The 27,591-nt window shown below is 46.6% G+C and overlaps 13 non-coding genes across 13 annotated transcripts; 2 read left to right on the forward strand and 11 right to left on the reverse strand.

Annotated features, from left to right (window-relative positions):
• Positions 1-263: 263 nt before the first annotated feature.
• trnae-cuc (transfer RNA glutamic acid (anticodon CUC)) lies at positions 264-335 on the reverse strand. Its single transcript has one exon. It is a non-coding gene; the product is annotated as a tRNA-Glu (tRNA).
• A 1,943-nt stretch (positions 336-2,278) lies between these two features.
• On the reverse strand, positions 2,279-2,350 carry trnae-cuc (transfer RNA glutamic acid (anticodon CUC)). Its single transcript has one exon. It is a non-coding gene; the product is annotated as a tRNA-Glu (tRNA).
• Positions 2,351-4,236: 1,886 nt separating this feature from the next.
• On the reverse strand, positions 4,237-4,308 carry trnae-cuc (transfer RNA glutamic acid (anticodon CUC)). The gene has a single exon. It is a non-coding gene; the product is annotated as a tRNA-Glu (tRNA).
• Positions 4,309-10,114: 5,806 nt separating this feature from the next.
• trnae-cuc (transfer RNA glutamic acid (anticodon CUC)) lies at positions 10,115-10,186 on the reverse strand. The gene has a single exon. It is a non-coding gene; the product is annotated as a tRNA-Glu (tRNA).
• A 1,864-nt stretch (positions 10,187-12,050) lies between these two features.
• Positions 12,051-12,122, reverse strand: trnae-cuc (transfer RNA glutamic acid (anticodon CUC)). The gene has a single exon. It is a non-coding gene; the product is annotated as a tRNA-Glu (tRNA).
• Positions 12,123-13,970: 1,848 nt separating this feature from the next.
• On the reverse strand, positions 13,971-14,042 carry trnae-cuc (transfer RNA glutamic acid (anticodon CUC)). The gene has a single exon. It is a non-coding gene; the product is annotated as a tRNA-Glu (tRNA).
• Positions 14,043-15,895: 1,853 nt separating this feature from the next.
• trnae-cuc (transfer RNA glutamic acid (anticodon CUC)) lies at positions 15,896-15,967 on the reverse strand. Its single transcript has one exon. It is a non-coding gene; the product is annotated as a tRNA-Glu (tRNA).
• A 3,513-nt stretch (positions 15,968-19,480) lies between these two features.
• Positions 19,481-19,552, reverse strand: trnae-cuc (transfer RNA glutamic acid (anticodon CUC)). Its single transcript has one exon. It is a non-coding gene; the product is annotated as a tRNA-Glu (tRNA).
• A 1,855-nt stretch (positions 19,553-21,407) lies between these two features.
• On the reverse strand, positions 21,408-21,479 carry trnae-cuc (transfer RNA glutamic acid (anticodon CUC)). The gene has a single exon. It is a non-coding gene; the product is annotated as a tRNA-Glu (tRNA).
• A 162-nt stretch (positions 21,480-21,641) lies between these two features.
• Positions 21,642-21,714, forward strand: trnar-gcg (transfer RNA arginine (anticodon GCG)). Its single transcript has one exon. It is a non-coding gene; the product is annotated as a tRNA-Arg (tRNA).
• A 1,224-nt stretch (positions 21,715-22,938) lies between these two features.
• Positions 22,939-23,010, forward strand: trnae-uuc (transfer RNA glutamic acid (anticodon UUC)). The gene has a single exon. It is a non-coding gene; the product is annotated as a tRNA-Glu (tRNA).
• A 317-nt stretch (positions 23,011-23,327) lies between these two features.
• Positions 23,328-23,399, reverse strand: trnae-cuc (transfer RNA glutamic acid (anticodon CUC)). Its single transcript has one exon. It is a non-coding gene; the product is annotated as a tRNA-Glu (tRNA).
• A 3,752-nt stretch (positions 23,400-27,151) lies between these two features.
• Positions 27,152-27,223, reverse strand: trnae-cuc (transfer RNA glutamic acid (anticodon CUC)). The gene has a single exon. It is a non-coding gene; the product is annotated as a tRNA-Glu (tRNA).
• Positions 27,224-27,591: the final 368 nt, after the last annotated feature.

Genomic DNA, 27,591 nt, shown 5'->3' on the forward strand with positions numbered 1-27,591 from the left:
GAAGTGACTTTTTGGCCAGCAGTAGAGCTACAGAACCCTGATATGTCGAGGTTCTGACTAGCCCTTAGCCCCTTCGATAGCTCAGCTGGTAGAGCGGAGGACTGTAGGTTGGAGTGTTGGCCATCCTTAGGTCGCTGGTTCAACTCCGGCTCAAAGGAGGTGTTTTTTTCATGTTCCCACCAATGTTTTGGCTTGGAGCTGGCTTTCTCACAGCTGTCAGCAGAGCTTGAATTCGCAGTCCACAATTGGAAGGCAAAAGAGCTTTCCCTGACCGGGAATCGAACCCGGGCCGCGGCGGTGAGAGCGCCGAATCCTAACCACTAGACCACCAGGGAGGGCTGGAGGGCTCGTGGGCTGCTGGGCTGGTGGGCTGGTGGGCTGGAGGGCTGGAGGGCTGGAGGGCTGGAGGGCTGGTAGTCTGTTCTCCTGATAACAAGGTGAGAATGAGCAGACATCAATGCTTGCCATCGTCACATCGAAAACCAACAAGTCTGTAACAATCGGGGGTCTTTACTTTTGGTGGGTCAGTGGCGCAATGGATAACGCATCTGACTACGGATCAGAAGATTCTAGGTTCGACTCCTGGCTGGCTCGCTCTGTGCTTGTTTTTCTCCGGCTTATTTTGTTGTTGTGTTTTTTTTCTCCAAAGTCCAAAATAAAAGGCAACTCTCTAGGCATTCTTCTATTTTTTCCAAAAAAAGGCACATTCTGCACACCCATTCCGATGTCTAGGGGAGACACGGACATGCTTTGGTATTGCCATTCGTCTCACAAAATGCAGGCTGGTGGGCCAGTTGATTCTAGAATGAACAATTTCATCGCTACTCTGTAACCGCTTTACTACTTTGAAGGGTGCAATGCCATGTGGTTTTGATGTCACAGGCTTGCCATTTTGAAGCCTTATCACTAATTGCCACCTGGACATTGAGAATAATTTGTAATCTGCATTAAACTGAACGAGCGAATAATCAGCATATTAAAAATTGGTCTCACTTTCATTATTAACCTCACAACATGTCAGTTTTGTACCTTGACAGACCGACGATAGGCAGTTTTTCCTCTAGATAACGGTTGCCATGTGGGTTTTCAGATGCATGACACAAGTATTTTCACCTGGACAAGACCTTAATTACCAGTTCGAGGTATAAATTCAGCAATCACAGGATTCTGGCCAAAAAACTGAACCATGTGTGAGTCAACAAACATGTCCCTTGAATGCATGCAACACTATATATTTCAGTAAACCGTCCCTTCGGATGATTCTTGTATTGCCAAATTATTATCACATTGTTACAGTCACACACCAAAAGCAACAGGCCACTACAAAACCCTGCGCCCACACTGGCCACATTTATGGAAAGTGGCCCACAAGCTTGTGGCCAGTTAAAGCTGGCCAGTTCCCATATGGTCTAGCAGTTAGGATTCCTGGTTTTCTCGTACGCAGCCAGGGGTTGACTCCAGTTTTTCCTCTAGATAAAGGTTGCCGTGTGTGTTTTCAAATGGATGACACAAGTATTTTCACTTGGACAAGAGCTTAATTACCAGTTTGAGGAATCAATTCTGCAATCACAGGAATCTGCCCAAATACACTGAACCCCCGGGTTGAGTGAAAAAACAGATTCCCTGAATGCATACAACACTATATAATTCAGAAAACCGTCCTTTTGGATAATTATTGTTTTGCCAAATTATTATCACATTGTTACAGTCACAGAACTAAAGCAACAGGCCACTACAAGGTCCTGCGCCCACGCTGACCACATGTATGGAAAGTGCGCCAGAAGCCCATGGCCAGTTTAAAGTGTCCAGATCCCATATGGTCTAGCGGTTAGGATTCCTGGTTTTCACCCAGGCGGCCCGGGTTCAACTCCTGGTATGGGAATGCATGCTCCTTTTTGCTTCCCTCCTCAAAAATCCAGCAAATCTTCCTGCACCAGAAGTGACTTTTTGGCCAGCAGTAGAGCTACAGAACCCTGATATGTCGAGGTTCTGATCCAGCAAATCTTCCTGCACCAGAAGTGACTTTTTGGCCAGCAGTAGAGCTACAGAACCCTGATATGTCGAGGTTCTGACTAGCCCTTAGCCCCTTCGATAGCTCAGCTGGTAGAGCGGAGGACTGTAGGTTGGAGTGTTGGCCATCCTTAGGTCGCTGGTTCAACTCCGGCTCGAAGGAGGTGTTTTTTTCATGTTCCCACCAATGTTTTGGCTTGGAGCTGGCTTTCTCACAGCTGTCAGCAGAGCTTGAATTCGCAGTCCACAATTGGAAGGCAAAAGAGCTTTCCCTGACCGGGAATCGAACCCGGGCCGCGGCGGTGAGAGCGCCGAATCCTAACCACTAGACCACCAGGGATGGATGGTGGGCTGGAGGGCTCGTGGGCTGGTGGGCAGGAGGGCTGGAGGGCTCGTGGGCTGGTGGGCTGGTGGGCTGGTGGGCTGGTGGGCTGGAGGGCTGGTAGTCTGTTCTCCTGATAACAAGGTGAGAATGAGCAGACATCAATGCTTGCCACCGTCACATCGAAAACCAACAAGTCTGTAACAATCGGGCGGTCTTTACTAATGGTGGGCCAGTGGCGCAATGGATAACGCGTCTGACTACGGATCAGAAGATTCTAGGTTCGACTCCTGGCTGGCTCGCTCTGTGCTTGTTTTTCTCCGGCTTATTTTGTTGTTGTGTTTTTTTTCTCCAAAGTCCAAAAGAAAAGGCAACTCTCTAGGCATTCTTCTATTTTTTCCAAAAAAAGGCACATTCTGCACACCCATTCCGATGTCTAGGGGAGACACGGACATGCTTTGGTATTGCCATTCGTCTCACAAAATGCAGGCTGGTGGGCCAGTTGATTCTAGAAAGAACAATTTCATCGCTACTCTGTAACCGCTTTACTACTTTGAAAGGTGCAATGCCATGTGGTTTTGATGTCACAGGCTTGCCATTTTGAAGCCTTATCACTAATTGCCACCTGGACATTGAGAATAATTTGTAATCTGCATTAAACTGAACGAGCGAATAATCAGCATATTAAAAATTGGTCTCACTTTCATTATTAACCTCACAACATGTCAGTTTTGTACCTTGACAGACCGACGATAGGCAGTTTTTCCTCTAGATAACGGTTGCCATGTGTGTTTTCAGATGCATGACACAAGTATTTTCACCTGGACAAGACCTTAATTACCAGTTCGAGGTATAAATTCAGCAATCACAGGATTCTGGCCAAAAAACTGAACCATGTGTGAGTCAACAAACATGTCCCTTGAATGCATGCAACACTATATATTTCAGTAAACCGTCCCTTCGGATGATTCTTGTATTGCCAAATTATTATCACATTGTTACAGTCACACACCAAAAGCAACAGGCCACTACAAAACCCTGCGCCCACACTGGCCACATTTATGGAAAGTGGCCCACAAGCTTGTGGCCAGTTAAAGCTGGCCAGTTCCCATATGGTCTAGCATTTAGGATTCCTGGTTTTCTCGTACGCAGCCAGGGGTTGACTCCAGTTTTTCCTCTAGATAAAGGTTGCCGTGTGTGTTTTCAAATGGATGACACGAGTATTTTCACTTGGACAAGAGCTTAATTACCAGTTTGAGGAATCAATTCTGCAATCACAGGAATCTGCCCAAATACACTGAACCCCCGGGTTGAGTGAAAAAACAGATTCCCTGAATGCATACAACACTATATAATTCAGAAAACCGTCCTTTTGGATAATTCTTGTTTTGCCAAATTATCACATTGTTACAGTCACAGAACTAAAGCAACAGGCCACTACAAGGTCCTGCGCCCACGCTGACCACATGTATGGAAAGTGCGCCAGAAGCCCATGGCCAGTTTAAAGTGTCCAGATCCCATATGGTCTAGCGGTTAGGATTCCTGGTTTTCACCCAGGCGGCCCGGGTTCAACTCCCGGTATGGGAATGCATGCTCCTTTTTGCTTCCCTCCTCAAAAATCCAGCAAATCTTCCTGCACCAGAAGTGACTTTTTGGCCAGCAGTAGAGCTACAGAACCCTGATATGTCGAGGTTCTGACTAGCCCTTAGCCCCTTCGATAGCTCAGCTGGTAGAGTGGAGGACTGTAGGTTGGAGTGTTGGCCATCCTTAGGTCGCTGGTTCAACTCCGGCTCGAAGGAGGTGTTTTTTTCATGTTCCCACCAATGTTTTGGCTTGGAGCTGGCTTTCTCACAGCTGACAGCAGAGCTTGAATTCGCAGTCCACAATTGGAAGGCAAAAGAGCTTTCCCTGACCGGGAATCGAACCCGGGCCGCGGCGGTGAGAGCGCCGAATCCTAACCACTAGACCACCAGGGAGGGCTCGTGGGCTGGTGGGCTGGAGGGCTGGAGGGCTGGTAGTCTGTTCTCCTGATAACAAGGTGAGAATGAGCAGACATCAATGCTTGCCACCGTCACATCGAAAACCAACAAGTCTGTAACAATCGGGGGTCTTTACTTTTGGTGGGCCAGTGGCGCAATGGATAACGCATCTGACTACGGATCAGAAGATTCTAGGTTCGACTCCTGGCTGGCTCGCTCTGTGCTTGTTTTTCTCCGGCTTATTTTGTTGTTGTGTTTTTTTTCTCCAAAGTCCAAAAGAAAAGGCAACTCTCTAGGCATTCTTCTATTTTTTCCAAAAAAAGGCACATTCTGCACACCCATTCCGATGTCTAGGGGAGACACGGACATGCTTTGGTATTGCCATTCGTCTCACAAAATGCAGGCTGGTGGGCCAGTTGATTCTAGAATGAACAATTTCATTGCTACTCTGTAACCGCTTTACTACTTTGAAGGGTGCAATGCCATGTGGTTTTGATGTCACAGGCTTGCCATTTTGAAGCCTTATCACTAATTGCCACCTGGACATTGAGAATAATTTGTAATCTGCATTAAACTGAACGAGCGAATAATCAGCATATTAAAAATTGGTCTCACTTTCATTATTAACCTCACAACATGTCAGTTTTGTACCTTGACAGACCGACGATAGGCAGTTTTTCCTCTAGATAACGGTTGCCATGTGTGTTTTCAGATGCATGACACAAGTATTTTCACCTGGACAAGACCTTAATTACCAGTTCGAGGTATAAATTCAGCAATCACAGGATTCTGGCCAAAAAACTGAACCATGTGTGAGTCAACAAACATGTCCCTTGAATGCATGCAACACTATATATTTCAGTAAACCGTCCCTTCGGATGATTCTTGTATTGCCAAATTATTATCACATTGTTACAGTCACACACCAAAAGCAACAGGCCACTACAAAACCCTGCGCCCACACTGGCCACATTTATGGAAAGTGGCCCACAAGCTTGTGGCCAGTTAAAGCTGGCCAGTTCCCATATGGTCTAGCAGTTAGGATTCCTGGTTTTCTTGTACGCAGCCAGGGGTTGACTCCAGTTTTTCCTCTAGATAAAGGTTGCCGTGTGTGTTTTCAAATGGATGACACGAGTATTTTCACTTGGACAAGAGCTTAATTACCAGTTTGAGGAATCAATTCTGCAATCACAGGAATCTGCCCAAATACACTGAACCCCCGGGTTGAGTGAAAAAACAGATTCCCTGAATGCATACAACACTATATAATTCAGAAAACCGTCCTTTTGCATAATTCTTGTTTTGCCAAATTATTATCACATTGTTACAGTCACAGAACTAAAGCAACAGGCCACTACAAGGTCCTTCGCCCACGCTGACCACATGTATGGAAAGTGCGCCAGAAGCCCATGGCCAGTTTAAAGTGTCCAAATCCCATATGGTCTAGCGGTTAGGATTCCTGGTTTTCACCCAGGCGGCCCGGGTTCAACTCCCGGTATGGGAATGCATGCTCCTTTTTACTTCCCTCCTCAAAAATCCAGCAAATCTTCCTGCACCAGAAGTGACTTTTTGGCCAGCAGTAGAGCTACAGAACCCTGATATGTCGAGGTTCTGACTAGCCCTTAGCCCCTTCGATAGCTCAGCTGGTAGAGCGGAGGACTGTAGGTTGGAGTGTTGGCCATCCTTAGGTCGCTGGTTCAACTCCGGCTCGAAGGAGGTGTTTTTTTCATGTTCCCACCAATGTTTTGGCTTGGAGCTGGCTTTCTCACAGCTGTCAGCAGAGCTTGAATTCGCAGTCCACAATTGGAAGGCAAAAGAGCTTTCCCTGACCGGGAATCGAACCCGGGCCGCGGCGGTGAGAGCGGCGAATCCTAACCACTAGACCACCAGGGAGGGCTGGAGGGCTCGTGGGCTGCTGGGCTGGTGGGCTGGAGGGCTGGAGGGCTGGTAGTCTGTTCTCCTGATAACAAGGTGAGAATGAGCAGACATCAATGCTTGCCACCGTCACATCGAAAACCAACAAGTCTGTAACAATCGGGGGTCTTTACTTTTGGTGGGCCAGTGGCGCAATGGATAACGCGTCTGACTACGGATCAGAAGATTCTAGGTTCGACTCCTGGCTGGCTCGCTCTGTGCTTGTTTTTCTCCGGCTTATTTTGTTGTTGTGTTTTTTTTCTCCAAAGTCCAAAACAAAAGGCAACTCTCTAGGCATTCTTCTATTTTTTCCAAAAAAAGGCACATTCTGCACACCCATTCCGATGTCTAGGGGAGACACGGACATGCTTTGGTATTGCCATTCGTCTCACAAAATGCAGGCTGGTGGGCCAGTTGATTCTAGAATGAACAATTTCATCGCTACTCTGTAACCGCTTTACTACTTTGAAGGGTGCAATGCCATGTGGTTTTGATGTCACAGGCTTGCCATTTTGAAGCCTTATCACTAATTGCCACCTGGACATTGAGAATAATTTGTAATCTGCATTAAACTGAACGAGCGAATAATCAGCATATTAAAAATTGGTCTCACTTTCATTATTAACCTCACAACATGTCAGTTTTGTACCTTGACAGACCGACGATAGGCAGTTTTTCCTCTAGATAACGGTTGCCATGTGTGTTTTCAGATGCATGACACAAGTATTTTCACCTGGACAAGACCTTAATTACCAGTTCGAGGTATAAATTCAGCAATCACAGGATTCTGGCCAAAAAACTGAACCTTGTGTGAGTCAACAAACATGTCCCTTGAATGCATGCAACACTATATATTTCAGTAAACCGTCCCTTCGGATGATTCTTGTATTGCCAAATTATTATCACATTGTTACAGTCACACACCAAAAGCAACAGGCCACTACAAAACCCTGCGCCCACACTGGCCACATTTATGGAAAGTGGCCCACAAGCTTGTGGCCAGTTAAAGCTGGCCAGTTCCCATATGGTCTAGCAGTTAGGATTCCTGGTTTTCTTGTACGCAGCCAGGGGTTGACTCCAGTTTTTCCTCTAGATAAAGGTTGCCGTGTGTGTTTTCAAATGGATGACACGAGTATTTTCACTTGGACAAGAGCTTAATTACCAGTTTGAGGAATCAATTCTGCAATCACAGGAATCTGCCCAAATACACTGAACCCCCGGGTTGAGTGAAAAAACAGATTCCCTGAATGCATACAACACTATATAATTCAGAAAACCGTCCTTTTGCATAATTCTTGTTTTGCCAAATTATTATCACATTGTTACAGTCACAGAACTAAAGCAACAGGCCACTACAAGGTCCTTCGCCCACGCTGACCACATGTATGGAAAGTGCGCCAGAAGCCCATGGCCAGTTTAAAGTGTCCAAATCCCATATGGTCTAGCGGTTAGGATTCCTGGTTTTCTCCCAGGCGGCCCGGGTTCAACTCCCGGTATGGGAATGCATGCTCCTTTTTGCTTCCCTCCTCAAAAATCCAGCAAATCTTCCTGCACCAGAAGTGACTTTTTGGCCAGCAGTAGAGCTACAGAACCCTGATATGTCGAGGTTCTGATCCAGCAAATCTTCCTGCACCAGAAGTGACTTTTTGGCCAGCAGTAGAGCTACAGAACCCTGATATGTCGAGGTTCTGACTAGCCCTTAGCCCCTTCGATAGCTCAGCTGGTAGAGCGGAGGACTGTAGGTTGGAGTGTTGGCCATCCTTAGGTCGCTGGTTCAACTCCGGCTCGAAGGAGGTGTTTTTTTCATGTTCCCACCAATGTTTTGGCTTGGAGCTGGCTTTCTCACAGCTGTCAGCAGAGCTTGAATTCGCAGTCCACAATTGGAAGGCAAAAGAGCTTTCCCTGACCGGGAATCGAACCCGGGCCGCGGCGGTGAGAGCGGCGAATCCTAACCACTAGACCACCAGGGAGGGCTGGAGGGCTCGTGGGCTGCTGGGCTGGTGGGCTGGAGGGCTGGAGGGCTGGTAGTCTGTTCTCCTGATAACAAGGTGAGAATGAGCAGACATCAATGCTTGCCACCGTCACATCGAAAACCAACAAGTCTGTAACAATCGGGGGTCTTTACTTTTGGTGGGCCAGTGGCGCAATGGATAACGCGTCTGACTACGGATCAGAAGATTCTAGGTTCGACTCCTGGCTGGCTCGCTCTGTGCTTGTTTTTCTCCGGCTTATTTTGTTGTTGTGTTTTTTTTCTCCAAAGTCCAAAACAAAAGGCAACTCTCTAGGCATTCTTCTATTTTTTCCAAAAAAAGGCACATTCTGCACACCCATTCCGATGTCTAGGGGAGACACGGACATGCTTTGGTATTGCCATTCGTCTCACAAAATGCAGGCTGGTGGGCCAGTTGATTCTAGAATGAACAATTTCATCGCTACTCTGTAACCGCTTTACTACTTTGAAGGGTGCAATGCCATGTGGTTTTGATGTCACAGGCTTGCCATTTTGAAGCCTTATCACTAATTGCCACCTGGACATTGAGAATAATTTGTAATCTGCATTAAACTGAACGAGCGAATAATCAGCATATTAAAAATTGGTCTCACTTTCATTATTAACCTCACAACATGTCAGTTTTGTACCTTGACAGACCGACGATAGGCAGTTTTTCCTCTAGATAACGGTTGCCATGTGTGTTTTCAGATGCATGACACAAGTATTTTCACCTGGACAAGACCTTAATTACCAGTTCGAGGTATAAATTCAGCAATCACAGGATTCTGGCCAAAAAACTGAACCTTGTGTGAGTCAACAAACATGTCCCTTGAATGCATGCAACACTATATATTTCAGTAAACCGTCCCTTCGGATGATTCTTGTATTGCCAAATTATTATCACATTGTTACAGTCACACACCAAAAGCAACAGGCCACTACAAAACCCTGCGCCCACACTGGCCACATTTATGGAAAGTGGCCCACAAGCTTGTGGCCAGTTAAAGCTGGCCAGTTCCCATATGGTCTAGCAGTTAGGATTCCTGGTTTTCTTGTACGCAGCCAGGGGTTGACTCCAGTTTTTCCTCTAGATAAAGGTTGCCGTGTGTGTTTTCAAATGGATGACACGAGTATTTTCACTTGGACAAGAGCTTAATTACCAGTTTGAGGAATCAATTCTGCAATCACAGGAATCTGCCCAAATACACTGAACCCCCGGGTTGAGTGAAAAAACAGATTCCCTGAATGCATACAACACTATATAATTCAGAAAACCGTCCTTTTGCATAATTCTTGTTTTGCCAAATTATTATCACATTGTTACAGTCACAGAACTAAAGCAACAGGCCACTACAAGGTCCTTCGCCCACGCTGACCACATGTATGGAAAGTGCGCCAGAAGCCCATGGCCAGTTTAAAGTGTCCAAATCCCATATGGTCTAGCGGTTAGGATTCCTGGTTTTCTCCCAGGCGGCCCGGGTTCAACTCCCGGTATGGGAATGCATGCTCCTTTTTGCTTCCCTCCTCAAAAATCCAGCAAATCTTCCTGCACCAGAAGTGACTTTTTGGCCAGCAGTAGAGCTACAGAACCCTGATATGTCGAGGTTCTGATCCAGCAAATCTTCCTGCACCAGAAGTGACTTTTTGGCCAGCAGTAGAGCTACAGAACCCTGATATGTCGAGGTTCTGACTAGCCCTTAGCCCCTTCGATAGCTCAGCTGGTAGAGCGGAGGACTGTAGGTTGGAGTGTTGGCCATCCTTAGGTCGCTGGTTCAACTCCGGCTCGAAGGAGGTGTTTTTTTCATGTTCCCACCAATGTTTTGGCTTGGAGCTGGCTTTCTCACAGCTGTCAGCAGAGCTTGAATTCGCAGTCCACAATTGGAAGGCAAAAGAGCTTTCCCTGACCGGGAATCGAACCCGGGCCGCGGCGGTGAGAGCGCCGAATCCTAACCACTAGACCACCAGGGATGGATGGTGGGCTGGAGGGCTCGTGGGCTGGTGGGCAGGAGGGCTGGAGGGCTCGTGGGCTGGTGGGCTGGAGGGCTGGTAGTCTGTTCTCCTGATAACAAGGTGAGAATGAGCAGACATCAATGCTTGCCACCGTCACATCGAAAACCAACAAGTCTGTAACAATCGGGGGTCTTTACTAATGGTGGGCCAGTGGCGCAATGGATAACGCGTCTGACTACGGATCAGAAGATTCTAGGTTCGACTCCTGGCTGGCTCGCTCTGTGCTTGTTTTTCTCCGGCTTATTTTGTTGTTGTGTTTTTTTTCTCCAAAGTCCAAAAGAAAAGGCAACTCTCTAGGCATTCTTCTATTTTTTCCAAAAAAAGGCACATTCTGCACACCCATTCCGATGTCTAGGGGAGACACGGACATGCTTTGGTATTGCCATTCGTCTCACAAAATGCAGGCTGGTGGGCCAGTTGATTCTAGAAAGAACAATTTCATCGCTACTCTGTAACCGCTTTACTACTTTGAAGGGTGCAATGCCATGTGGTTTTGATGTCACAGGCTTGCCATTTTGAAGCCTTATCACTAATTGCCACCTGGACATTGAGAATAATTTGTAATCTGCATTAAACTGAACGAGCGAATAATCAGCATATTAAAAATTGGTCTCACTTTCATTATTAACCTCACAACATGTCAGTTTTGTACCTTGACAGACCGACGATAGGCAGTTTTTCCTCTAGATAACGGTTGCCATGTGTGTTTTCAGATGCATGACACAAGTATTTTCACCTGGACAAGACCTTAATTACCAGTTCGAGGTATAAATTCAGCAATCACAGGATTCTGGCCAAAAAACTGAACCATGTGTGAGTCAACAAACATGTCCCTTGAATGCATGCAACACTATATATTTCAGTAAACCGTCCCTTCGGATGATTCTTGTATTGCCAAATTATTATCACATTGTTACAGTCACACACCAAAAGCAACAGGCCACTACAAAACCCTGCGCCCACACTGGCCACATTTATGGAAAGTGGCCCACAAGCTTGTGGCCAGTTTAAGCTGGCCAGTTCCCATATGGTCTAGCAGTTAGGATTCCTGGTTTTCTCGTACGCAGCCAGGGGTTGACTCCAGTTTTTCCTCTAGATAAAGGTTGCCGTGTGTGTTTTCAAATGGATGACACGAGTATTTTCACTTGGACAAGAGCTTAATTACCAGTTTGAGGAATCAATTCTGCAATCACAGGAATCTGCCCAAATACACTGAACTCCCGGGTTGAGTGAAAAAACAGATTCCCTGAATGCATACAACACTATATAATTCAGAAAACCGTCCTTTTGGATAATTCTTGTTTTGCCAAATTATTATCACATTGTTACAGTCACAGAACTAAAGCAACAGGCCACTACAAGGTCCTGCGCCCACGCTGACCACATGTATGGAAAGTGCGCCAGAAGCCCATGGCCAGTTTAAAGTGTCCAAATCCCATATGGTCTAGCGGGTAGGATTCCTGGTTTTCACCCAGGCGGCCCGGGTTCAACTCCCGGTATGGGAATGCATGCTCCTTTTTGCTTCCCTCCTCAAAAATCCAGCAAATCTTCCTGCACCAGAAGTGACTTTTTGGCCAGCAGTAGAGCTACAGAACCCTGATATGTCGAGGTTCTGACTAGCCCTTAGCCCCTTCGATAGCTCAGCTGGTAGAGCGGAGGACTGTAGGTTGGAGTGTTGGCCATCCTTAGGTCGCTGGTTCAACTCCAGCTCGAATGAGGTGTTTTTTTCATGTTCCCACCAATGTTTTGGCTTGGAGCTGGCTTTCTCACAGCTGTCAGCAGAGCTTGAATTCGCAGTCCACAATTGGAAGGCAAAAGAGCTTTCCCTGACCGGGAATCGAACCCGGGCCGCGGCGGTGAGAGCGCCGAATCCTAACCACTAGACCACCAGGGAGGGATGGTGGGCTGGAGGGCTCGTGGGCTGGTGGGCTGGAGGGCTGGAGGGCTGGAGGGCTGGTAGTCTGTTCTCCTGATAACAAGGTGAGAATGAGCAGACATCAATGCTTGCCACCGTCACATCGAAAACCAACAAGTCTGTAACAATCGGGGGTCTTTACTTTTGGTGGGCCAGTGGCGCAATGGATAACGCGTCTGACTACGGATCAGAAGATTCTAGGTTCGACTCCTGGCTGGCTCGCTCTGTGCTTGTTTTTCTCCGGCTTATTTTGTTGTTGTGTTTTTTTTCTCCAAAGTCCAAAACAAAAGGCAACTCTCTAGGCATTCTTCTATTTTTTCCAAAAAAAGGCACATTCTGCACACCCATTCCGATGTCTAGGGGAGACACGGACATGCTTTGGTATTGCCATTCGTCTCACAAAATGCAGGCTGGTGGGCCAGTTGATTCTAGAATGAACAATTTCATTGCTACTCTGTAACCGCTTTACTACTTTGAAGGGTGCAATGCCATGTGGTTTTGATGTCACAGGCTTGCCATTTTGAAGCCTTATCACTAATTGCCACCTGGACATTGAGAATAATTTGTAATCTGCATTAAACTGAACGAGCGAATAATCAGCATATTAAAAATTGGTCTCACTTTCATTATTAACCTCACAACATGTCAGTTTTGTACCTTGACAGACCGACGATAGGCAGTTTTTCCTCTAGATAACGGTTGCCATGTGTGTTTTCAGATGCATGACACAAGTATTTTCACCTGGACAAGACCTTAATTACCAGTTCGAGGTATAAATTCAGCAATCACAGGATTCTGGCCAAAAAACTGAACCTTGTGTGAGTCAACAAACATGTCCCTTGAATGCATGCAACACTATATATTTCAGTAAACCGTCCCTTCGGATGATTCTTGTATTGCCAAATTATTATCACATTGTTACAGTCACACACCAAAAGCAACAGGCCACTACAAAACCCTGCGCCCACACTGGCCACATTTATGGAAAGTGGCCCACAAGCTTGTGGCCAGTTAAAGCTGGCCAGTTCCCATATGGTCTAGCAGTTAGGATTCCTGGTTTTCTCGTACGCAGCCAGGGGTTGACTCCAGTTTTTCCTCTAGATAAAGGTTGCCGTGTGTGTTTTCAAATGGATGACACGAGTATTTTCACTTGGACAAGAGCTTAATTACCAGTTTGAGGAATCAATTCTGCAATCACAGGAATCTGCCCAAATACACTGAACCCCCCGGTTGAGTGAAAAAACAGATTCCCTGAATGCATACAACACTATATAATTCAGAAAACCGTCCTTTTGGATAATTCTTGTTTTGCCAAATTATTATCACATTGTTACAGTCACAGAACTAAAGCAACAGGCCACTACAAGGTCCTGCGCCCACGCTGACCACATGTATGGAAAGTGCGCCAGAAGCCCATGGCCAGTTTAAAGTGTCCAGATCCCATATGGTCTAGCGGTTAGGATTCCTGGTTTTCACCCAGGCGGCCCGGGTTCAACTCCCGGTATGGGAATGCATGCTCCTTTTTGCTTCCCTCCTCAAAAATCCAGCAAATCTTCCTGCACCAGAAGTGACTTTTTGGCCAGCAGTAGAGCTACAGAACCCTGATATGTCGAGGTTCTGACTAGCCCTTAGCCCCTTCGATAGCTCAGCTGGTAGAGCGGAGGACTGTAGGTTGGAGTGTTGGCCATCCTTAGGTCGCTGGTTCAACTCCGGCTCGAAGGAGGTGTTTTTTTCATGTTCCCACCAATGTTTTGGCTTGGAGCTGGCATTCTCACAGCTGTCAGCAGAGCTTGAATTCGCAGTCCACAATTGGAAGGCAAAAGAGCTTTCCCTGACCGGGAATCGAACCCGGGCCGCGGCGGTGAGAGCGCCGAATCCTAACCACTAGACCACCAGGGAGGGATGGTGGGCTGGAGGGCTCGTGGGCTGCTGGGCTGGTGGGCTGGAGGGCTGGAGGGCTGGAGGGCTGGTAGTCTGTTCTCCTGATAACAAGGTGAGAATGAGCAGACATCAATGCTTGCCACCGTCACATCGAAAACCAACAAGTCTGTAACAATCGGGGGTCTTTACTTTTGGTGGGCCAGTGGCGCAATGGATAACGCGTCTGACTACGGATCAGAAGATTCTAGGTTCGACTCCTGGCTGGCTCGCTCTGTGCTTGTTTTTCTCCGGCTTATTTTGTTGTTGTGTTTTTTTTCTCCAAAGTCCAAAAGAAAAGGCAACTCTCTAGGCATTCTTCTATTTTTTCCAAAAAAAGGCACATTCTGCACACCCATTCCGATGTCTAGGGGAGACACGGACATGCTTTGGTATTGCCATTCGTCTCACAAAATGCAGGCTGGTGGGCCAGTTGATTCTAGAATGAACAATTTCATCGCTACTCTGTAACCGCTTTACTACTTTGAAGGGTGCAATGCCATGTGGTTTTGATGTCACAGGCTTGCCATTTTGAAGCCTTATCACTAATTGCCACCTGGACATTGAGAATAATTTGTAATCTGCATTAAACTGAACGAGCGAATAATCAGCATATTAAAAATTGGTCTCACTTTCATTATTAACCTCACAACATGTCAGTTTTGTACCTTGACAGACCGACGATAGGCAGTTTTTCCTCTAGATAACGGTTGCCATGTGTGTTTTCAGATGCATGACACAAGTATTTTCACCTGGACAAGACCTTAATTACCAGTTCGAGGTATAAATTCAGCAATCACAGGATTCTGGCCAAAAAACTGAACCATGTGTGAGTCAACAAACATGTCCCTTGAATGCATGCAACACTATATATTTCAGTAAACCGTCCCTTCGGATGATTCTTGTATTGCCAAATTATTATCACATTGTTACAGTCACACACCAAAAGCAACAGGCCACTACAAAACCCTGCGCCCACACTGGCCACATTTATGGAAAGTGGCCCACAAGCTTGTGGCCAGTTAAAGCTGGCCAGTTCCCATATGGTCTAGCAGTTAGGATTCCTGGTTTTCTCGTACGCAGCCAGGGGTTGACTCCAGTTTTTCCTCTAGATAAAGGTTGCCGTGTGTGTTTTCAAATGGATGACACAAGTATTTTCACTTGGACAAGAGCTTAATTACCAGTTTGAGGAATCAATTCTGCAATCACAGGAATCTGCCCAAATACACTGAACCCCCGGGTTGAGTGAAAAAACAGATTCCCTGAATGCATACAACACTATATAATTCAGAAAACCGTCCTTTTGGATAATTCTTGTTTTGCCAAATTATTATCACATTGTTACAGTCACAGAACTAAAGCAACAGGCCACTACAAGGTCCTGCGCCCACGCTGACCACATGTATGGAAAGTATGGAAGCCCATGGCCAGTTTAAAGTGTCCAGATCCCATATGGTCTAGCGGTTAGGATTCCTGGTTTTCACCCAGGCGGCCCGGGTTCAACTCCCGGTATGGGAATGCATGCTCCTTTTTGCTTCCCTCCTCAAAAATCCAGCAAATCTTCCTGCACCAGAAGTGACTTTTTGGCCAGCAGTAGAGCTACAGAACCCTGATATGTCGAGGTTCTGACTAGCCCTTAGCCCCTTCGATAGCTCAGCTGGTAGAGCGGAGGACTGTAGGTTGGAGTGTTGGCCATCCTTAGGTCGCTGGTTCAACTCCAGCTCGAATGAGGTGTTTTTTTCATGTTCCCACCAATGTTTTGGCTTGGAGCTGGCTTTCTCACAGCTGTCAGCAGAGCTTGAATTCGCAGTCCACAATTGGAAGGCAAAAGAGCTTTCCCTGACCGGGAATCGAACCCGGGCCGCGGCGGTGAGAGCGCCGAATCCTAACCACTAGACCACCAGGGAGGGATGGTGGGCTGGAGGGCTCGTGGGCTGCTGGGCTGGTGGGCTGGAGGGCTGGAGGGCTGGTAGTCTGTTCTCCTGATAACAAGGTGAGAATGAGCAGACATCAATGCTTGCCACCGTCACATCGAAAACCAACAAGTCTGTAACAATCGGGGGTCTTTACTTTTGGTGGGCCAGTGGCGCAATGGATATTCTAGAATGAACAATTTCATTGCTACTCTGTAACCGCTTTACTACTTTGAAGGGTGCAATGCCATGTGGTTTTGATGTCACAGGCTTGCCATTTTGAAGCCTTATCACTAATTGCCACCTGGACATTGAGAATAATTTGTAATCTGCATTAAACTGAACGAGCGAATAATCAGCATATTAAAAATTGGTCTCACTTTCATTATTAACCTCACAACATGTCAGTTTTGTACCTTGACAGACCGACGATAGGCAGTTTTTCCTCTAGATAACGGTTGCCATGTGTGTTTTCAGATGCATGACACAAGTATTTTCACCTGGACAAGACCTTAATTACCAGTTCGAGGTATAAATTCAGCAATCACAGGATTCTGGCCAAAAAACTGAACCATGTGTGAGTCAACAAACATGTCCCTTGAATGCATGCAACACTATATATTTCAGTAAACCGTCCCTTCGGATGATTCTTGTATTGCCAAATTATTATCACATTGTTACAGTCACACACCAAAAGCAACAGGCCACTACAAAACCCTGCGCCCACACTGGCCACATTTATGGAAAGTGGCCCACAAGCTTGTGGCCAGTTAAAGCTGGCCAGTTCCCATATGGTCTAGCAGTTAGGATTCCTGGTTTTCTCGTACGCAGCCAGGGGTTGACTCCAGTTTTTCCTCTAGATAAAGGTTGCCGTGTGTGTTTTCAAATGGATGACACGAGTATTTTCACTTGGACAAGAGCTTAATTACCAGTTTGAGGAATCAATTCTGCAATCACAGGAATCTGCCCAAATACACTGAACCCCCGGGTTGAGTGAAAAAACAGATTCCCTGAATGCATACAACACTATATAATTCAGAAAACCGTCCTTTTGGATAATTCTTGTTTTGCCAAATTATTATCACATTGTTACAGTCACAGAACTAAAGCAACAGGCCACTACAAGGTCCTGCGCCCACGCTGACCACATGTATGGAAAGTGCGCCAGAAGCCCATGGCCAGTTTAAAGTGTCCAGATCCCATATGGTCTAGCGGTTAGGATTCCTGGTTTTCACCCAGGCGGCCCGGGTTCAACTCCCGGTATGGGAATGCATGCTCCTTTTTGCTTCCCTCCTCAAAAATCCAGCAAATCTTCCTGCACCAGAAGTGACTTTTTGGCCAGCAGTAGAGCTACAGAACCCTGATATGTCGAGGTTCTGACTAGCCCTTAGCCCCTTCGATAGCTCAGCTGGTAGAGCGGAGGACTGTAGGTTGGAGTGTTGGCCATCCTTAGGTCGCTGGTTCAACTCCGGCTCGAAGGAGGTGTTTTTTTCATGTTCCCACCAATGTTTTGGCTTGGAGCTGGCTTTCTCACAGCTGTCAGCAGAGCTTGAATTCGCAGTCCACAATTGGAAGGCAAAAGAGCTTTCCCTGACCGGGAATCGAACCCTGGCCGCGGCGGTGAGAGCGCCGAATCCTAACCACTAGACCACCAGGGAGGGATGGTGGGCTGGAGGGCTCGTGGGCTGCTGGGCTGGTGGGCTGGAGGGCTGGAGGGCTGGTAGTCTGTTCTCCTGATAACAAGGTGAGAATGAGCAGACATCAATGCTTGCCACCGTCACATCGAAAACCAACAAGTCTGTAACAATCGGGGGTCTTTACTGTTGGTGGGCCAGTGGCGCAATGGATAACGCGTCTGACTACGGATCAGAAGATTCTAGGTTTGACTCCTGGCTGGCTCGCTCTGTGCTTGTTTTTCTCCGGCTTATTTTGTTGTTGTGTTTTTTTTTCTCCAAAGTCCAAAAGAAAAGGCAACTCTCTAGGCATTCTTCTATTTTTTCCAAAAAAAGGCACATTCTGCACACCCATTCCGATGTCTAGGGGAGACACGGACATGCTTTGGTATTGCCATTCGTCTCACAAAATGCAGGCTGGTGGGCCAGTTGATTCTAGAATGAACAATTTCATCGCTACTCTGTAACCGCTTTACTACTTTGAAGGGTGCAATGCCATGTGGTTTTGATGTCACAGGCTTGCCATTTTGAAGCCTTATCACTAATTGCCACCTGGACATTGAGAATAATTTGTAATCTGCATTAAACTGAACGAGCGAATAATCAGCATATTAAAAATTGGTCTCACTTTCATTATTAACCTCACAACATGTCAGTTTTGTACCTTGACAGACCGACGATAGGCAGTTTTTCCTCTAGATAACGGTTGCCATGTGTGTTTTCAGATGCATGACACAAGTATTTTCACCTGGACAAGACCTTAATTACCAGTTCGAGGTATAAATTCAGCAATCACAGGATTCTGGCCAAAAACCTGAACCATGTGTGAGTCAACAAACATGTCCCATGAATGCATGCAACACTATATATTTCAGTAAACCGTCCCTTCGGATGATTCTTGTATTGCCAAATTATTATCACATTGTTACAGTCACACACCAAAAGCAACAGGCCACTACAAAACCCTGCGCCCACACTGGCCACATTTATGGAAAGTGGCCCACAAGCTTGTGGCCAGTTAAAGCTGGCCAGTTCCCATATGGTCTAGCAGTTAGGATTCCTGGTTTTCTCGTACGCAGCCAGGGGTTGACTCCAGTTTTTCCTCTAGATAAAGGTTGCCGTGTGTGTTTTCAAATGGATGACACGAGTATTTTCACTTGGACAAGAGCTTAATTACCAGTTTGAGGAATCAATTCTGCAATCACAGGAATCTGCCCAAATACACTGAACCCCCGGGTTGAGTGAAAAAACAGATTCCCTGAATGCATACAACACTATATAATTCAGAAAACCGTCCTTTTGGATAATTCTTGTTTTGCCAAATTATTATCACATTGTTACAGTCACAGAACTAAAGCAACAGGCCACTACAAGGTCCTGCGCCCACGCTGACCACATGTATGGAAAGTGCGCCAGAAGCCCATGGCCAGTTTTAAGTGTCCAGATCCCATATGGTCTAGCGGTTAGGATTCCTGGTTTTCACCCAGGCGGCCCGGGTTCAACTCCCGATATGGGAATGCATGCTCCTTTTTGCTTCCCTCCTCAAAAATCCAGCAAATCTTCCTGCACCAGAAGTGACTTTTTGGCCAGCAGTAGAGCTACAGAACACTGATATGTCGAGGTTCTGACTAGCCCTTAGCCCCTTCGATAGCTCAGCTGGTAGAGCGAAGGACTGTAGGTTGGAGTGTTGGCCATCCTTAGGTCGCTGGTTCAACTCCGGCTCGAAGGAGGTGTTTTTTTCATGTTCCCACCAATGTTTTGGCTTGGAGCTGGCATTCTCACAGTTGTCAGCAGAGCTTGAATTCGCAGTCCACAATTGGAAGGCAAAAGAGCTTTCCCTGACCGGGAATCGAACCCGGGCCGCGGCGGTGAGAGCGCCGAATCCTAACCACTAGACCACCAGGGAGGGATGGTGGGCTGGAGGGCTCGTGGGCTGCTGGGCTGGTGGGCTGGAGGGCTGGAGGGCTGGTAGTCTGTTCTCCTGATAACAAGGTGAGAATGAGCAGACATCAATGCTTGCCACCGTCACATCGAAAACCAACAAGTCTGTAACAATCGGGGGTCTTTACTTTTGGTGGGCCAGTGGCGCAATGGATAACGCATCTGACTACGGATCAGAAGATTCTAGGTTCGACTCCTGGCTGGCTCGCTCTGTGCTTGTTTTTCTCCGGCTTATTTTGTTGTTGTGTTTTTTTCTCCAAAGTCCAAAAGAAAAGGCAACTCTCTAGGCATTCTTCTATTTTTTCCAAAAAAAGGCACATTCTGCACACCCATTCCGATGTCTAGGGGAGACACGGACATGCTTTGGTATTGCCATCTGCTCACAAAATGCAGGCTGGTGGGCCAGTTGATTCTATGAATGAACAATTTCATCGCTACTCTGTAACCGCTTTACTACTTTGAAGGGTGCAATGCCATGTGGTTTTGATGTCACAGGCTTGCCATTTTGAAGCCTTATCACTAATTGCCACCTGGACATTGAGAATAATTTGTAATCTGCATTAAACTGAACGAGCGAATAATCAGCAATTTTGCGGATTAAAAATTGGTCTCACTTTCATTATTAACCTCACAACATGTCAGTTTTGTACCTTGACAGACCGACGATAGGCAGTTTTTCCTCTAGATAACGGTTGCCATGTGTGTTTTCAGATGCATGACACAAGTATTTTCACCTGGACAAGACCTTAATTACCAGTTCGAGGTATAAATTCAGCAATCACAGGATTCTGGCCAAAAAACTGAACCATGTGTGAGTCAACAAACATGTCCCTTGAATGCATGCAACACTATATATTTCAGTAAACCGTCCCTTCGGATGATTCTTGTATTGCCAAATTATTATCACATTGTTACAGTCACACACCAAAAGCAACAGGCCACTACAAAACCCTGTGCCCACACTGGCCACATTTATGGAAAGTGGCCCACAAGCTTGTGGCCAGTTAAAGCTGGCCAGTTCCCATATGGTCTAGCAGTTAGGATTCCTGGTTTTCTCGTACGCAGCCAGGGGTTGACTCCAGTTTTTCCTCTAGATAAAGGTTGCCGTGTGTGTTTTCAAATGGATGACACGAGTATTTTCACTTGGACAAGAGCTTAATTACCAGTTTGAGGAATCAATTCTGCAATCACAGGAATCTGCCCAAATACACTGAACCCCCGGGTTGAGTGAAAAAACAGATTCCCTGAATGCATACAACACTATATAATTCAGAAAACCGTCCTTTTGGATAATTCTTGTTTTGCCAAATTATTATCACATTGTTACAGTCACAGAACTAAAGCAACAGGCCACTACAAGGTCCTGCGCCCACGCTGACCACATGTATGGAAAGTGCGCCAGAAGCCCATGGCCAGTTTAAAGTGTCCAAATCCCATATGGTCTAGCGGTTAGGATTCCTGGTTTTCACCCAGGCGGCCCGGGTTCAACTCCCGGTATGGGAATGCATGCTCCTTTTTGCTTCCCTCCTCAAAAATCCAGCAAATCTTCCTGCACCAGAAGTGACTTTTTGGCCAGCAGTAGAGCTACAGAACCCTGATATGTCGAGGTTCTGACTAGCCCTTAGCCCCTTCGATAGCTCAGCTGGTAGAGTGGAGGACTGTAGGTTGGAGTGTTGGCCATCCTTAGGTCGCTGGTTCAACTCCGGCTCGAAGGAGGTGTTTTTTTCATGTTCCCACCAATGTTTTGGCTTGGAGCTGGCTTTCTCACAGCTGTCAGCAGAGCTTGAATTCGCAGTCCACAATTGGAAGGCAAAAGAGCTTTCCCTGACCGGGAATCGAACCCGGGCCGCGGCGGTGAGAGCGCCGAATCCTAACCACTAGACCACCAGGGAGGGCTGGAGGGCTCGTGGGCTGCTGGGCTGGTGGGCTGGAGGGCTGGAGGGCTGGTAGTCTGTTCTCCTGATAACAAGGTGAGAATGAGCCGACATCAATGATTGCCACCGTCACATCGAAAACCAACAAGTCTGTAACAATCGGGGGTCTTTACTTTTGGTGGGCCAGTGGCGCAATGGATAACGCATCTGACTGCGGATCAGAAGATTCTAGGTTCGACTCCTGGCTGGCTCGCTCTGTGCTTGTTTTTCTCCGGCTTATTTTGTTGTTGTGTTTTTTTTCTCCAAAGTCCAAAAGAAAAGGCAACTCTCTAGGCATTCTTCTATTTTTTCCAAAAAAAGGCACATTCTGCACACCCATTCCGATGTCTAGGGGAGACACGGACATGCTTTGGTATTGCCATTCGTCTCACAAAATGCAGGCTGGTGGGCCAGTTGATTCTAGAATGAACAATTTCATTGCTACTCTGTAACCGCTTTACTACTTTGAAGGGTGCAATGCCATGTGGTTTTGATGTCACAGGCTTGCCATTTTGAAGCCTTATCACTAATTGCCACCTGGACATTGAGAATAATTTGTAATCTGCATTAAACTGAACGAGCGAATAATCAGCAATTTTGCGGATTAAAAATTGGTCTCACTTTCATTATTAACCTCACAACATGTCAGTTTTGTACCTTGACAGACCGACGATAGGCAGTTTTTCCTCTAGATAACGGTTGCCATGTGTGTTTTCAGATGCATGACACAAGTATTTTCACCTGGACAAGACCTTAATTACCAGTTCGAGGTATAAATTCAGCAATCACAGGATTCTGGCCAAAAAACTGAACCATGTGTGAGTCAACAAACATGTCCCTTGAATGCATGCAACACTATATATTTCAGTAAACCGTCCCTTCGGATGATTCTTGTATTGCCAAATTATTATCACATTGTTACAGTCACACACCAAAAGCAACAGGCCACTACAAAACCCTGCGCCCACACTGGCCACATTTATGGAAAGTGGCCCACAAGCTTGTGGCCAGTTAAAGCTGGCCAGTTCCCATATGGTCTAGCAGTTAGGATTCCTGGTTTTCTCGTACGCAGCCAGGGGTTGACTCCAGTTTTTCCTCTAGATAAAGGTTGCCGTGTGTGTTTTCAAATGGATGACACGAGTATTTTCACTTGGACAAGAGCTTAATTACCAGTTTGAGGAATCAATTCTGCAATCACAGGAATCTGCCCAAATACACTGAACCCCCGGGTTGAGTGAAAAAACAGATTCCCTGAATGCATACAACACTATATAATTCAGAAAACCGTCCTTTTGGATAATTCTTGTTTTGCCAAATTATTATCACATTGTTACAGTCACAGAACTAAAGCAACAGGCCACTACAAGGTCCTGCGCCCACGCTGACCACATGTATGGAAAGTGCGCCAGAAGCCCATGGCCAGTTTAAAGTGTCCAAATCCCATATGGTCTAGCGGTTAGGATTCCTGGTTTTCACCCAGGTGGCCCGGGTTCAACTCCCGGTATGGGAATGCATGCTCCTTTTTGCTTCCCTCCTCAAAAATCCAGCAAATCTTCCTGCACCAGAAGTGACTTTTTGGCCAGCAGTAGAGCTACAGAACCCTGATATGTCGAGGTTCTGACTAGCCCTTAGCCCCTTCGATAGCTCAGCTGGTAGAGTGGAGGACTGTAGGTTGGAGTGTTGGCCATCCTTAGGTCGCTGGTTCAACTCCGGCTCGAAGGAGGTGTTTTTTTCATGTTCCCACCAATGTTTTGGCTTGGAGCTGGCTTTCTCACAGCTGTCAGCAGAGCTTGAATTCGCAGTCCACAATTGGAAGGCAAAAGAGCTTTCCCTGACCGGGAATCGAACCCGGGCCGCGGCGGTGAGAGCGCCGAATCCTAACCACTAGACCACCAGGGAGGGCTGGAGGGCTCGTGGGCTGCTGGGCTGGTGGGCTGGAGGGCTGGAGGGCTGGTAGTCTGTTCTCCTGATAACAAGGTGAGAATGAGCAGACATCAATGCTTGCCACCGTCACATCGAAAACCAACAAGTCTGTAACAATCGGGGGTCTTTACTTTTGGTGGGCCAGTGGCGCAATGGATAACGCATCTGACTACGGATCAGAAGATTCTAGGTTCGACTCCTGGCTGGCTCGCTCTGTGCTTGTTTTTCTCCGGCTTATTTTGTTGTTGTGTTTTTTTTCTCCAAAGTCCAAAAGAAAAGGCAACTCTCTAGGCATTCTTCTATTTTTTCCAAAAAAAGGCACATTCTGCACACCCATTCCGATGTCTAGGGGAGACACGGACATGCTTTGGTATTGCCATTCGTCTCACAAAATGCAGGCTGGTGGGCCAGTTGATTCTAGAATGAACAATTTCATTGCTACTCTGTAACCGCTTTACTACTTTGAAGGGTGCAATGCCATGTGGTTTTGATGTCACAGGCTTGCCATTTTGAAGCCTTATCACTAATTGCCACCTGGACATTGAGAATAATTTGTAATCTGCATTAAACTGAACGAGCGAATAATTAGCATATTAAAAATTGGTCTCACTTTCATTATTAACCTCACAACATGTCAGTTTTGTACCTTGACAGACCGACGATAGGCAGTTTTTCCTCTAGATAACGGTTGCCATGTGTGTTTTCAGATGCATGACACAAGTATTTTCACCTGGACAAGACCTTAATTACCAGTTCGAGGTATAAATTCAGCAATCACAGGATTCTGGCCAAAAAACTGAACCATGTGTGAGTCAACAAACATGTCCCTTGAATGCATGCAACACTATATATTTCAGTAAACCGTCCCTTCGGATGATTCTTGTATTGCCAAATTATTATCACATTGTTACAGTCACACACCAAAAGCAACAGGCCACTACAAAACCCTGCGCCCACACTGGCCACATTTATGGAAAGTGGCCCACAAGCTTGTGGCCAGTTAAAGCTGGCCAGTTCCCATATGGTCTAGCAGTTAGGATTCCTGGTTTTCTTGTACACAGCCAGGGGTTGACTCCAGTTTTTCCTCTAGATAAAGGTTGCCGTGTGTGTTTTCAAATGGATGACACGAGTATTTTCACTTGGACAAGAGCTTAATTACCAGTTTGAGGAATCAATTCTGCAATCACAGGAATCTGCCCAAATACACTGAACCCCCGGGTTGAGTGAAAAAACAGATTCCCTGAATGCATACAACACTATATAATTCAGAAAACCGTCCTTTTGCATAATTCTTGTTTTGCCAAATTATTATCACATTGTTACAGTCACAGAACTAAAGCAACAGGCCACTACAAGGTCCTTCGCCCACGCTGACCACATGTATGGAAAGTGCGCCAGAAGCCCATGGCCAGTTTAAAGTGTCCAAATCCCATATGGTCTAGCGGTTAGGATTCCTGGTTTTCACCCAGGCGGCCCGGGTTCAACTCCCGGTATGGGAATGCATGCTCCTTTTTGCTTCCCTCCTCAAAAATCCAGCAAATCTTCCTGCACCAGAAGTGACTTTTTGGCCAGCAGTAGAGCTACAGAACCCTGATATGTCGAGGTTCTGACTAGCCCTTAGCCCCTTCGATAGCTCAGCTGGTAGAGCGGAGGACTGTAGGTTGGAGTGTTGGCCATCCTTAGGTCGCTGGTTCAACTCCGGCTCGAAGGAGGTGTTTTTTTCATGTTCCCACCAATGTTTTGGCTTGGAGCTGGCTTTCTCACAGCTGTCAGCAGAGCTTGAATTCGCAGTCCACAATTGGAAGGCAAAAGAGCTTTCCCTGACCGGGAATCGAACCCGGGCCGCGGCGGTGAGAGCGGCGAATCCTAACCACTAGACCACCAGGGAGGGCTGGAGGGCTCGTGGGCTGCTGGGCTGGTGGGCTGGAGGGCTGGAGGGCTGGTAGTCTGTTCTCCTGATAACAAGGTGAGAATGAGCAGACATCAATGCTTGCCACCGTCACATCGAAAACCAACAAGTCTGTAACAATCGGGGGTCTTTACTTTTGGTGGGCCAGTGGCGCAATGGATAATGCGTCTGACTACGGATCAGAAGATTCTAGGTTCGACTCCTGGCTGGCTCGCTCTGTGCTTGTTTTTCTCCGGCTTATTTTGTTGTTGTGTTTTTTTTCTCCAAAGTCCAAAACAAAAGGCAACTCTCTAGGCATTCTTCTATTTTTTCCAAAAAAAGGCACATTCTGCACACCCATTCCGATGTCTAGGGGAGACACGGACATGCTTTGGTATTGCCATTCGTCTCACAAAATGCAGGCTGGTGGGCCAGTTGATTCTAGAATGAACAATTTCATCGCTACTCTGTAACCGCTTTACTACTTTGAAGGGTGCAATGCCACGTGGTTTTGATGTCACAGGCTTGCCATTTTGAAGCCTTATCACTAATTGCCACCTGGACATTGAGAATAATTTGTAATCTGCATTAAACTGAACGAGCGAATAATCAGCATATTAAAAATTGGTCTCACTTTCATTATTAACCTCACAACATGTCAGTTTTGTACCTTGACAGACCGACGATAGGCAGTTTTTCCTCTAGATAACGGTTGCCATGTGTGTTTTCAGATGCATGACACAAGTATTTTCACCTGGACAAGACCTTAATTACCAGTTCGAGGTATAAATTCAGCAATCACAGGATTCTGGCCAAAAAACTGAACCTTGTGTGAGTCAACAAACATGTCCCTTGAATGCATGCAACACTATATATTTCAGTAAACCGTCCCTTCGGATGATTCTTGTATTGCCAAATTATTATCACATTGTTACAGTCACACACCAAAAGCAACAGGCCACTACAAAACCCTGCGCCCACACTGGCCACATTTATGGAAAGTGGCCCACAAGCTTGTGGCCAGTTAAAGCTGGCCAGTTCCCATATGGTCTAGCAGTTAGGATTCCTGGTTTTCTTGTACGCAGCCAGGGGTTGACTCCAGTTTTTCCTCTAGATAAAGGTTGCCGTGTGTGTTTTCAAATGGATGACACGAGTATTTTCACTTGGACAAGAGCTTAATTACCAGTTTGAGGAATCAATTCTGCAATCACAGGAATCTGCCCAAATACACTGAACCCCCGGGTTGAGTGAAAAAACAGATTCCCTGAATGCATACAACACTATATAATTCAGAAAACCGTCCTTTTGGATAATTCTTGTTTTGCCAAATTATTATCACATTGTTACAGTCACAGAACTAAAGCAACAGGCCACTACAAGGTCCTGCGCCCACGCTGACCACATGTATGGAAAGTGCGCCAGAAGCCCATGGCCAGTTTAAAGTGTCCAGATCCCATATGGTCTAGCGGTTAGGATTCCTGGTTTTCACCCAGGCGGCCCGGGTTCAACTCCCGGTATGGGAATGCATGCTCCTTTTTGCTTCCCTCCTCAAAAATCCAGCAAATCTTCCTGCACCAGAAGTGACTTTTTGGCCAGCAGTAGAGCTACAGAACCCTGATATGTCGAGGTTCTGACTAGCCCTTAGCCCCTTCGATAGCTCAGCTGGTAGAGCGGAGGACTGTAGGTTGGAGTGTTGGCCATCCTTAGGTCGCTGGTTCAACTCCGGCTCGAAGGAGGTGTTTTTTTCATGTTCCCACCAATGTTTTGGCTTGGAGCTGGCTTTCTCACAGCTGTCAGCAGAGCTTGAATTCGCAGTCCACAATTGGAAGGCAAAAGAGCTTTCCCTGACCGGGAATCGAACCCGGGCCGCGGCGGTGAGAGCGCCGAATCCTAACCACTAGACCACCAGGGAGGGATGGTGGGCTGGAGGGCTGCTGGGCTGGTGGGCTGGAGGGCTGGAGGGCTGGAGGGCTGGTAGTCTGTTCTCCTGATAACAAGGTGAGAATGAGCAGACATCAATGCTTGCCACCGTCACATCGAAAACCAACAAGTCTGTAACAATCGGGGGTCTTTACTGTTGGTGGGCCAGTGGCGCAATGGATAACGCGTCTGACTACGGATCAGAAGATTCTAGGTTTGACTCCTGGCTGGCTCGCTCTGTGCTTGTTTTTCTCCGGCTTATTTTGTTGTTGTGTTTTTTTTTCTCCAAAGTCCAAAAGAAAAGGCAACTCTCTAGGCATTCTTCTATTTTTTCCAAAAAAAGGCACATTCTGCACACCC

Source organism: Carassius gibelio, chromosome A11 (genome assembly GCF_023724105.1).
Source record: "Carassius gibelio isolate Cgi1373 ecotype wild population from Czech Republic chromosome A11, carGib1.2-hapl.c, whole genome shotgun sequence".
Taxonomy (NCBI): domain Eukaryota; kingdom Metazoa; phylum Chordata; class Actinopteri; order Cypriniformes; family Cyprinidae; genus Carassius; species Carassius gibelio.